The sequence below is a fragment of the Oryx dammah genome, unplaced genomic scaffold (assembly GCF_014754425.2).
Source record: "Oryx dammah isolate SB20612 unplaced genomic scaffold, SCBI_Odam_1.1 HiC_scaffold_14, whole genome shotgun sequence".
NCBI classification, from domain to species: domain Eukaryota; kingdom Metazoa; phylum Chordata; class Mammalia; order Artiodactyla; family Bovidae; genus Oryx; species Oryx dammah.
Genome location: NW_024070198.1, coordinates 651237 through 661906, shown reverse-complemented (window position 1 = coordinate 661906; position 10670 = coordinate 651237). Strand labels below are relative to the sequence as shown.

The window sequence follows — 10670 nt, the reverse complement described above, 5'->3', positions numbered from 1 at the left end:
CTCTCCAGTATTCTTGCCTGGAGAATTCCATGGACAGAGGAGGCTTGCAGGATACAGTCCATTGGGTCACAAAGAGTCAGACATGGTTGGGCAACTAACACTTTACAATGTTCATATATGCATTTTATTCTCTCTCTCTCTCTTCCCCCCACCCCCGCCCCGCCCACTGTATAGGCTAGTATCTCTAGTAAAATGTTGAATAAAAACTAAGAGAGAAAAATCCCTTTCCTTGGTTCAAATTACAGGAGGGCATGTTTCAACATTTTTTAATTTAATTGTGTTTGTTACCCCTATTGTAGGTATATATTTTTAAAAATTACTTTAGTGTCATCTTTTACTGAAAGCATTCTTTAACTTCTTACTTTCCAAACTAAGTTAAACACCATTCTAATGTCACAAGTTCAATCTGGATTATTTTACTGTATGATTTATTTTATGCTTTTATGCTAAATTACTTTATTATTTATCTAATACTAGTTTGTTCCTCTAGAGTATGCAAGTTAAATAAAAACTGGATTTTTCTTCTCTGTAATGCATCATTGTAACTACACGATATAGTTCTGTGAAGCTTTTTTAGACATGAAAACCAAATCAGTCACCATATGAATTCTCTTTAGTGATGACAGTCAATGCTATATGGAAGAGAACAACCATGCAGCTGATCCCTGCCTCAGTACTGGACAATGCATGTGATACAATCAAATTATATTATTATAAGCCATAAATTTTGGATATAATTAGTTGTGCAGCAACAGAATATTGAAACAGAGGACTTCAAAATGACTACAAAAGCAACTTTTATATTTTACTTCCTTTAGTCCTCTCAACAGGTAATTTGTAATAGCCACAGTTGTCGTCTGGTACTGTCGTCTGCACATTATCTCCTCTGAAATGATTGCTGTAATGTGTGTGTGCCTTTTAGATGTCTTTTTTGATGACATGATACCTACTCAAAGAGAACTAGCTGATAGATGAATAGGGTCTGATGAAAAATAATTTAAACACAGAATATAATAAGAGAAAGACAGACTTAAAAAGAAAATATAAAAGAAAAAATATCCTCAGATTGCATCATTTCTCAATCAGTTTGACTGAAAATGATCCAATGTACTGTCCATAGTTCAGCTCTTTCCATTTGAAGAAATACAAGGTCTTTTTAACAGTAATTTCTTTTAGTTTAATTAGTGATTCTGTCTTATCAAGTAGCATCCTTTACAACCAGGAAAACTTGGGAAAATAATGTACTAAATACCCCTATTATTTTTAATTTAAATTATATACTTCACCAAAAGAATTTTTTTTAAAGCAAGAGATCTTAGAGAATGGATAACGCTGTATGGGTGGAAAATCATTGAACCCCATACATCTTATATTTCTGAACAGCAAACATGCATTCATATTTTTTGCATTAATAAAAATTAAGTTAACAAATTATCAAGATGCTAGTAGCATGATTTGGCTATATAAACAAAATATATCTACAGAGAATAATTCAGAGAGAAGCAGAGGGTAAAAATTTATTGCCACACTACAAAACTTTAAGGATCATTATGCAGTTTTATATTTAATCTTTACAGAAGGATCAAATTGAAGTCATTGAAAAGTAAAATGTCTAAAGTTAAAAACACATAGATATTTAACAACTGTTCTCCAAACTTTTGTCATCTGTATTATCTAAAAACATCATGAAAAGGGAAAAAAAAAAGTGCATGATAATCATATGAACAGGAAAGTACAAAAATATCTACGGTTTTAGGGGAAAAGGTAAGTAAGTGATACTATATTTTCTTATAAAATTGCAAATCACCAGTAAATTTGTGGACTAAATATAATATTGCCTAAATACATAGTTTCTTATCAGCAAGACACCATAATATAATCCTGACATTAAAAAAAAATCCAGCATAAAACAATAAGGCCAGGAATGAATGAATATAATACATCTATTAATCATGTGGGAAAAGCAACCTCACTATTTCTGATTATACAATGGCAAAAATTAAATAGGAAAACAAAAAATGAGTTTAAATCAAGCAGCTAATGCTTTACATTAAGGTAGCAGTTTTCTCAAGGCTGCCAAGACATCCTTATTTCTCAGCATGTATATCAGGGTTTTAAACATCAGGGTGATAGTGTTATAGAAAAGTGAGAGAAATTTGTCTGTTCTGGAAGAATTTCTGGATTTAGGTCATAAATATGTAACGATTGCAGATCCAAGTAATAAAGTCACAACCATGACATGAGATGAGCAGCTGGAGAAAGCCTTTGCTCTTCCTATTGCTAATGGCAACTTCAGGATGGTGGAAGTGATTCTACTGTAGGAGCCAAGAGTCAGCAGAAAAGGGACCATAACAAAAAGCACAGCAATTGTAAAGACCAACATCTCGTTCAGAAAAGTGTCCCTACAGGCCAGCTTCAGTACTGGGGGGGTGTCAAAAAAGTAGTGATTGATTTGGTTGGACCTACAAAAGGTCAGAGAGAAAATATGGCACGTCTGCCCTACCTCAATTGGAACTCCAGTGACCCAGCAGGCAGCCACCAGCTGGACATGGACCTTGTGGTTCATGACCAGAGGATAGTTCAGGGGACCACAAATGGCCACATAGCAGTCATAGGTCATCACTGTAAGAAGCAGGTAGTCTATGTTTCCAAATATAAGGACAAAATTTGTCTGTGTTGCACAAACAAGCAAAGAAATATGTCTTTTCTGAGTCCAAAGCTTATGAGCATTCTAGGAAGAGTGGCAGACACATAACAGATTTCCAAGAAGGAAAAATTACTGAAGAAAAGTACATGGGAGTCTGGAGAGTCTGGTCTGTCCTGCTTATGAGAATAATGATGCCCTTTCCCATCAGAGGTATCACAGAGATAAACAGAAACATCACTAAAAGAAACATTTGGAGATTGGGAACCTCAGAAAATCCCAAAAGAACAAATTCCATCATTTGCTAGATATTTTTGAAGTTCCATCTGTGAAAATAGTACAATTAGGCATTTATCTTTTTTTGTTTTGTAATTCTACAAATTAAAGGGATTTAGAGGAATCATAAATAATACATAAGATTTCTATTCTTTATTCAGTTCAGTTCCGTTCAGTTGCTCAGTCGTGTCCGACTCTTTGCAACCCCATTAATCGCAGTACGCCAGGCATCCCTGTTCAACACCAACTCCCAGAGTTCACTCAGACTCACGTCCATCGAGTCCGTGATGCCATCCAGCCATCTCATCCTCGGTCGTCCCCTTCTCTTCCTGCCCCCAATCCCTCCCAGAATCAGAGTCTTCTCCAGTGAGTCAACTCTTTGCATGAGGTGGCCAAATTATTGGAGCTTCAGCTTTGGCATCATTCCTTCCAAAGAAATCCCAGGGTTGATCTCCTTCAGAATGGACTGGTTGGATCTCCTTGCAGTCCAAGGGACTCTCAAGAGTCTTCTCCAACACCACAGTTCAAAAACATCAACTCTTCAGCTCTCATCCTTCTCCGCAGTCCAACTCTCACATCCATACATGACCACAGGAAAAACCATAGCCTTGACTAGAAGCACCTTAGTCAGCAAAGTAATGTCTCTGCTTTTGAATATGCTATCTAGGTTGATCATAACTTTTCTTCCAAGGAGTAAGCATCTTTTAATTTCATGGCTGCTTTCACCATCTGCAGTGATTTTGGAGCCCAAAAAAATAAAATCTGACACTGTTTCCACTGTTTCCCCATCTATTCCTCATGAAGTAATGGGACCGGATGCCATCACCTTCGTTTTCTGAATGTTGAGCTTTAGGCCAACTTTTTCACTCTCCTCTTTCACTTTCATCAAGAGGCTTTTTAGTTCTTCTTCACTTTCTCCCATAAGGGTGGTGTCATCTGCATATCTGAGGCTATTCATACTTCTCCCAGCAATCTTGATTCCAGCTTGTGTTTCTTCCAGTCCAGCATTTCTCTTGATGTACTCTGCATAGAAGTTAAATAAGCAGGGTGACAATATACAGCCTTGCTGTACTCCTTTTCCTATTTGGAACCAGTCTGTTGTTCCATGTCCAGTTCTAACTGTTGCTTCCTGACCTGCATACAGATTTCTCAAGTGGCAGGTCAGATGGTCTGGTATTCCCATCTCATTCAGAATTTTCCAGTTTATTGTGATCCACCCAGTCAAAGGCTTTGGCATAGTCAATAAAGCAGAAATAGATGTTTTTTTCTGGAACTCTCTTGCTTTTTCCATGATCCAGCGGATGTTGGCAATTTGATCTCTGGTTCCTCTGCCTTTTCTAAAACCAGCTTGATTTATGTCTAGTATTTTATATCCTGGACTCAACACAACTGAAGTCTAATGGAGACTATGTATGCTAAATTCTAAATTTAAAAGCATAAGTTGCAATTTAAGGTTTAGCTTGAAATAAAAGTGATATGCTTAAGAATTATGCACTTTCATTTTGAATCTTTTTGTGTGCAGAACAAAATCTATCCATTTTCACTTCAGTTCAGTTCAGTTGCTCAGTCGTGTCCGACTCTTTGTGACCCCATGAATCACAGCATGCCAGGCTTCCCTGTCCATCACCAATTCCTGGAGTTCACTCAGACTCGCATCCATTGAGTCAGTGATGCCATCAAGCCATCTCATGCTCTGTCGTCCTCTTCTTTTCCTGCCCCCAATCCCTCCCAGCATCACAGTCTTTTCCAATGAGTCAACTCTTCGCATGAGGTGGCCAAAGTACTGGAACTTCAGCTTTAGCATCATTCCTTCCAAAGAAATCCCAGGGTTGATCTCCTTCAAAATGGACTGGTTGGATCTCCTTGTAGTCCAAGGGACTCAAGAGTCTTCTCCAACACCACAGTTCAAAAGCATCAATTCTTCAGCGCTCATCCTTCTTCACAGTCCAACTGTCACATCCATACATGACCACTGGAAAAACCATAGCCTTGACTAGACGGACCTTAGTCGGCAAAGTAATGTCTCTGCTTTTGAATATGCTATCTAGGTTGGTCATAACTTTTCTTCCAAGGAGTATGTGTCTTTTAATTTCATGGCTGCTGTCACCATCTGCAGTGATTTTGGAGCCCCCCAAAATAAAGTCTGACACTGTTTCCACTGTTTCTCCATCTATTTCCCATGGAGTGATGGGACTGGATGCCATGATCTTCGTTTTCTGAAGGTTGAGCTTTAAACCAACTTTTTCACTCTCCTCTTTTACTTTCATTAAGAGGCTTTTTAGTTCTTCTTCACTTTCTGCCATAAGGGTGGTGTCATCTGCATATCTGAGGTTATTGATATTTTTCCCAGCAATCTTGATTCCAGCTTGTGTTTCTTCCAGTCCAGCGTTTCTCATGATGTACTCTGCATAGAAATTAAATAAGCAGGGTGACATTATACAGCCTTAACGTACTCCTTTTCCTATTTGAAACCAGTCTGTCTATCCATTTTACTTATATTAAAAAAAAAATTCTGAAGTAAAAATATTTGCATCCCAGTGGTAAGGCACCACCAAATTCTGTAATGCATTTTTCAGGAATTTCCCAACTCTTCTATTGGAACTTTCTCAAGAATAAAGCATGCCTTTTCCTTCCATGTTCTGCAATGATAGCTCTTACTTCTTGTGTCCACACTTTATTTGAAACCATTCTGACTGCTTATATCTACTAAAATAAGCAACATAGCCATCAGGCATTATAAAGCAGGAATTTTTATCTTTTACAAGGATGCAGCTTATGTTTGACAGTGTTCTTGACTTATTGGTTATTTAATTAATAATGACAAACTTGAAGGAATTACATTGATGATATGATTTCTGAAACGCTGCCTGGTATATCTATTTCAAATATCTTATGTTGTGTCAAGGGTCACTTTCATTTAAAAATTATCATGCTAATAATATATCTAACATGCAGCACATAAAAATTAAAACTGAAAAGTATAAATTATTTAAAATATGGCTAATACATAGTTCTCAAAAGTATAAAAACCAGAGAATATATATATTTTAGCTAGTAGGTAGATGAGCAAGTATAGCTTAGTGAGTAGTTAGTGAGACCTACAGACACTCAAAGTTCTCCTGTATGCTTGGAAAATATAAGAATTTTAAAAGAAAGGTGATTATTAAACTGTAGCTTTAAATAATATCTAGGAAATTGGAAAACACAATTTACTTTGTGCTACTCTTGTGTTAGTAAGCTACTTGCAATAGCATGTTATTGAATTGTGTTAATGTTTTGTTATATCGATATTATAGATGAAGAACCTAGGGCTAAAAGGTTTACATGATTAAACTAAGGGGGAAAAAAAAAAGGCGTTCTCTTTGACTTCCAGGATTCGTGAGCATTGTGAGAAGGGTAACAGGTCCAAAGCTATTTCCAAAAGGAAAGAATTGCCAGGGAAAGAATACATGGGAATGTAGGGGTCAAGACCCACTTTTGTTATTAGAATTATGGTGCTATTTCCCATTAAAATAATCATATACCTAACTAAAAATAACCCAAATAGAAGCCACTGAAGACGGTGAACATCAGCAAAGCCCAGGAGAAGAAATTCATTCAAATTAGTTGATTTTATTCTGGTATATTTCTTTTTGTTTTTTGTTTTTCATGCTGTTCTGTTTTTGTTCTCTTCTCTTTTTGTGTTTTCTCTATAGAAAAAGAAGATTTAGCATTTGCTTTCTTTCCTCCATCCCCAACATTTCTTTTCTTCAGTGCTAAATAAATTATAATTTCTAATTGTACTAGTCCAGCATTGTGATAGTTAAATAATCAACATATACCAGGAATAAGATTCATGGTAAGACAAAGTTTTTGCATGTTATTCTCAACAGAGAGCAAATTAAGAAAAGCAACTACTCTGTGTGCTGTCTCTAAATTATCTATACTATACCTGTTTCTTGCAAATGTTTAAGTGCTTATTATTAAGGGAAATAAATATTAATCTAATATTGTTATTTTGAACTCAAGTCTCCATTACTTGGAAAAATTGAAATGATTAAAAGGATGTATGATAATATTCCATATCAGTTTGTTATTGGTCATATCACTATCTCTATGCTACCTACTTCAGTTAGGCATATATATTTAATGTTAATTAGCAGGTTAAATCATGTAAGTAATTTAAAATCAGTATTGAACTAAAAATTATTTCATTATTTTAAATTTAGAGGCATTTTTTTTCTTAAAAATAGATGTTCCTTGAATTCCCCAGAACTTGCAACTCTATGAACTAGATTGCTTTATATTTATTTCAGTTAAGCTGCTCAGTCATGTCTGACTCTTTGCAACCCCATGGACTATAGCACACCATGCTTCCCTGCCCATCACCAATTCCTGGAGCTTGCTCAAACTCATGTCCATTGAGTTAGTGATGCCATCCAACCAACTCATCCTCTGTGGTCCCCTTCTCCTCCTGCCTTCAGTCTTTCCCAGCTTCAGAGTCTTTTATAATAAGTTAATTCTTCACATTTAGTGGCCAAAGTATTGAAACTTCAGCTTCAGCATCAGTCCTTATCTTATATTAGTAGCATTCCTTCTTGGTCAGGGGTGGTGGCCGGGAGAAGCTACCCCAGGCCCAAGGCCAAGGGCAGCAGCCAGGAGGAGCAACCCCACGTCCAAAGAGTGGTGGCTGGGCGGGCACAGGAGGGCCTAGAGGAGCTATTCCACATTCAAGGTCAGGAGGGGCAACAGTGAGGAGATACCCCTCGTCCAAGGTAAGGGGCAGTGGCTGCACTTTGGTGGAGCAGCTGTGAAGAGATACCCCACGTCCAAGGTAGGAGAAACCCAAGTAAGATGATAGGTGTTGCAAGAGGGCAGACACACTGAAACCATAATCATAGAAAACTAGTCAGTATAATCACACTAGGACCATAGCCTTGTCTAACTCAATGAAACTAAGCCATGCCATTGGGGCCACCTAAGACAGGCGGGTCATGAGGAGAGGACTAACAGAATGTGGTCCACTGGAGAAGGGAATGGAAAACCACTTCAGTATTCTTGCCTTGAAAACCCCATGAAGAGTATGAAAAGGCAAAATAATAGGATACTGAACGAGGAACTCCCCAGGTCAGTAGGTGCCAAATATGCTACTGGAGATCAGTGGAGAAATAACTCCAGAAAGAATGAAGGGATGGAGCCAAAGCAAAAACAATACCCACTTGTGGATGTGACTGGTGATAGAAGCAAGATCCGATGCTGTAAAGAGCAATATTGCATAGGAACCTGGAATGTCAGGTCCATGAATCAAGGCAAATTGGAAGTGGTCAAACAGGAGATGGCAAGAGTGAACATCGACATACTAGGAATCAGTGAACTAAAATGGACTGGAATGGGTGAATTTAACTCAGATGACCATTGTATCTACTACTGTGGGCAGGAATCACTTAGAAGAAATGGAGTAGCCATCATGGTCAGCAAAAGAGTCCGAAATGCAGTACTTGGATGCAATCTCAAAAACAACAGAATGATCTCTGTTTCCAAGGCAAACCATTCAATATCACAGTAATCCAAGTCTATGCCCCAACCAGTAATGCTGAAGAAGCTGAAGTTGAAAGGTTCTATGAAGATTTTGTAGACCTTTTAGAACTAACACCCAAAAAAGATGTCCTTTTCATTCTAGGGGACTGGAATGCAAAAGTAGGAAGTCACAAAACACCTGGAGTAACAGGCAAATTTGGCCTTGGAATACAGAATGAAGCAGGGCAAAGACTAATAGAGTTTTGCCAAGAGAACCCACGGGTCATAGCAAACATCCTCTTCGAACAACACAAGAGAAGACTCTACACATGGACATCACCAGATGGTCAACAATGAAATCAGATTGATTCTATTCTTTGCAGCCAAAGATGGAGAAGCACTATACAGTCAACAAAAACAAGACCAGGAGTTGACGGCAGCTCAGATCATGAACTCCTTATTGCCAAATTCAGACCTAAATTGAAGAAAGTAGGGAAAACCACTAGACCATTCAGGTATGACCTAAATCAAATCCCTTATAATTATACAGTAGAAGTGAGAAATAGATTTAAGGGACTAGTTCTGATAGGTAGAGTGCCTGATGATCTATGGGCGGAGATTCGTGACACTGGACAGGAGACAGGGATCAAGACCATCCCCATGAAAAAGAAATCCAAAAAACCAAAATGGCTGTCTGAGGAGGCCTTACAAATAGCTGTGAAAAGAAGAGAAGTGAAAAGCAAAGGAGAAAAGGAAAGATATAAGCATCTGAATGCAGAGTTCCTAAGAATAGCCAAAAGAGATAAGAAAGCCTTCCTCAGTGATCAATGTAAAGAAATAGAGGAAAACAAGAAAATGGGAAAGACTAGAGATCTCTTCAAGAAAATTAGAGATATCAATGGAACATTTCATGCAAAGATGGGCTTGATAAAGGACAGAAGTGGTATGGACCTAACAGAAGCAGAAGATATTAAGAAGAGATGGCAAGAATACACAGAAGAACTGTACAAAAAAAGATCTTCTCGACCCAGATAATCATGATGGTGTGATCACTCATCTAGAGCCAGACATCCTGGAATGTGAAGTCAAGTGGGCCTTAGGAAGCATCACTACAAACAAAGCTAGTGGAGGTGATAGAATTCCAGTAGAGCTATTTCAAATCTTGGAAGATGATGCTGTGAAAGTGCTGCAGTCAGTATGCTAGCAAATTTTGAAAACTCAGCAGTGGCCACAGGACTGGAAAATGTCAGTTTTCATTCCAATCCCAAAGAAAGGAAACGCCAAAGAATGCTCAAACTACCACACAATTGCACTCGTCTCACATGCTAGTAATGTAATGCTCAAAATTCTCCAAGCTAGGCTTCAGCAATACGTGAACCATGAACTTTCAGATGTTCAAGCTGTTTTTAGAAAAGGCAAAGGAACCAGAGTCCAAATTGCCAACATCTGCTGGATCATCAAAAAAGCAAGAGAGTTCCATAAAACTATCCATTTCTGATTTATTGACTACGCCAAAGCCTTTGACTGTGTGGGTCACAATACACTGTGGAAAATTCTGAAAGAGATGGGAATACCAGACTACCTGACCTGCTTCTTGAGAAACCTGTATGCAGGTCAGGAAGCAACAGTTAGAACTGGACATGGAACAACAGACTGGTTCCAAATAGGAAAAGGAGTACACAAGGCTGTATATTGTCACCCTGCTTATTTAACTTATATGCAAAATACATCACGAGAAACGCCGGGCTGGCAGAAGCACAAGCTGGAATCAATATTGCCAGGAGAAATATCAATAACCTCAGATATGCAGATGACACCACCCTTATGGCAGAAAGTGAAGAGGAACTAAAAACCCTCTTGATGAAAGTGAAAGAGGAAAGTGAAAAGTTGGCTTAGAGCTCAACCTTCAGAAAACGAAGATCATGGCATCCAGTCCCATCACTTCTGGGAAATAGATGGAGAAACAGTGGAAACAGTGTCAGACTTTATTTTGGGGGGTTCCAAAATCACTGCAGATGGTGACTGCAGCCATGAAATTAAAAGATGCTTACTCCTTGGAGGAAAAGTTATGGCCAACCTAGATAGCATATTAAAAAGCAGAGACATTACTTTGCCAACAAAGGTCCATCTAGTCACGGATATGATTTTTCCAGTGGTCGTGTATGGATGTGAGAGTTGGACTTTGAAGAAAGCTGAGCACCAAAGAATTGATGCTTTTGAACTGTGGTGTTGGAGAAGACTCTTGAGAGTCCCT

General features: G+C 38.1%; 1 pseudogene; it reads right to left on the bottom strand.

Annotated features, from left to right (window-relative positions):
* Positions 1–2050: 2050 nt before the first annotated feature.
* Positions 2051–2942, bottom strand: LOC120873759 (annotated as a pseudogene).
* Positions 2943–10670: the final 7728 nt, after the last annotated feature.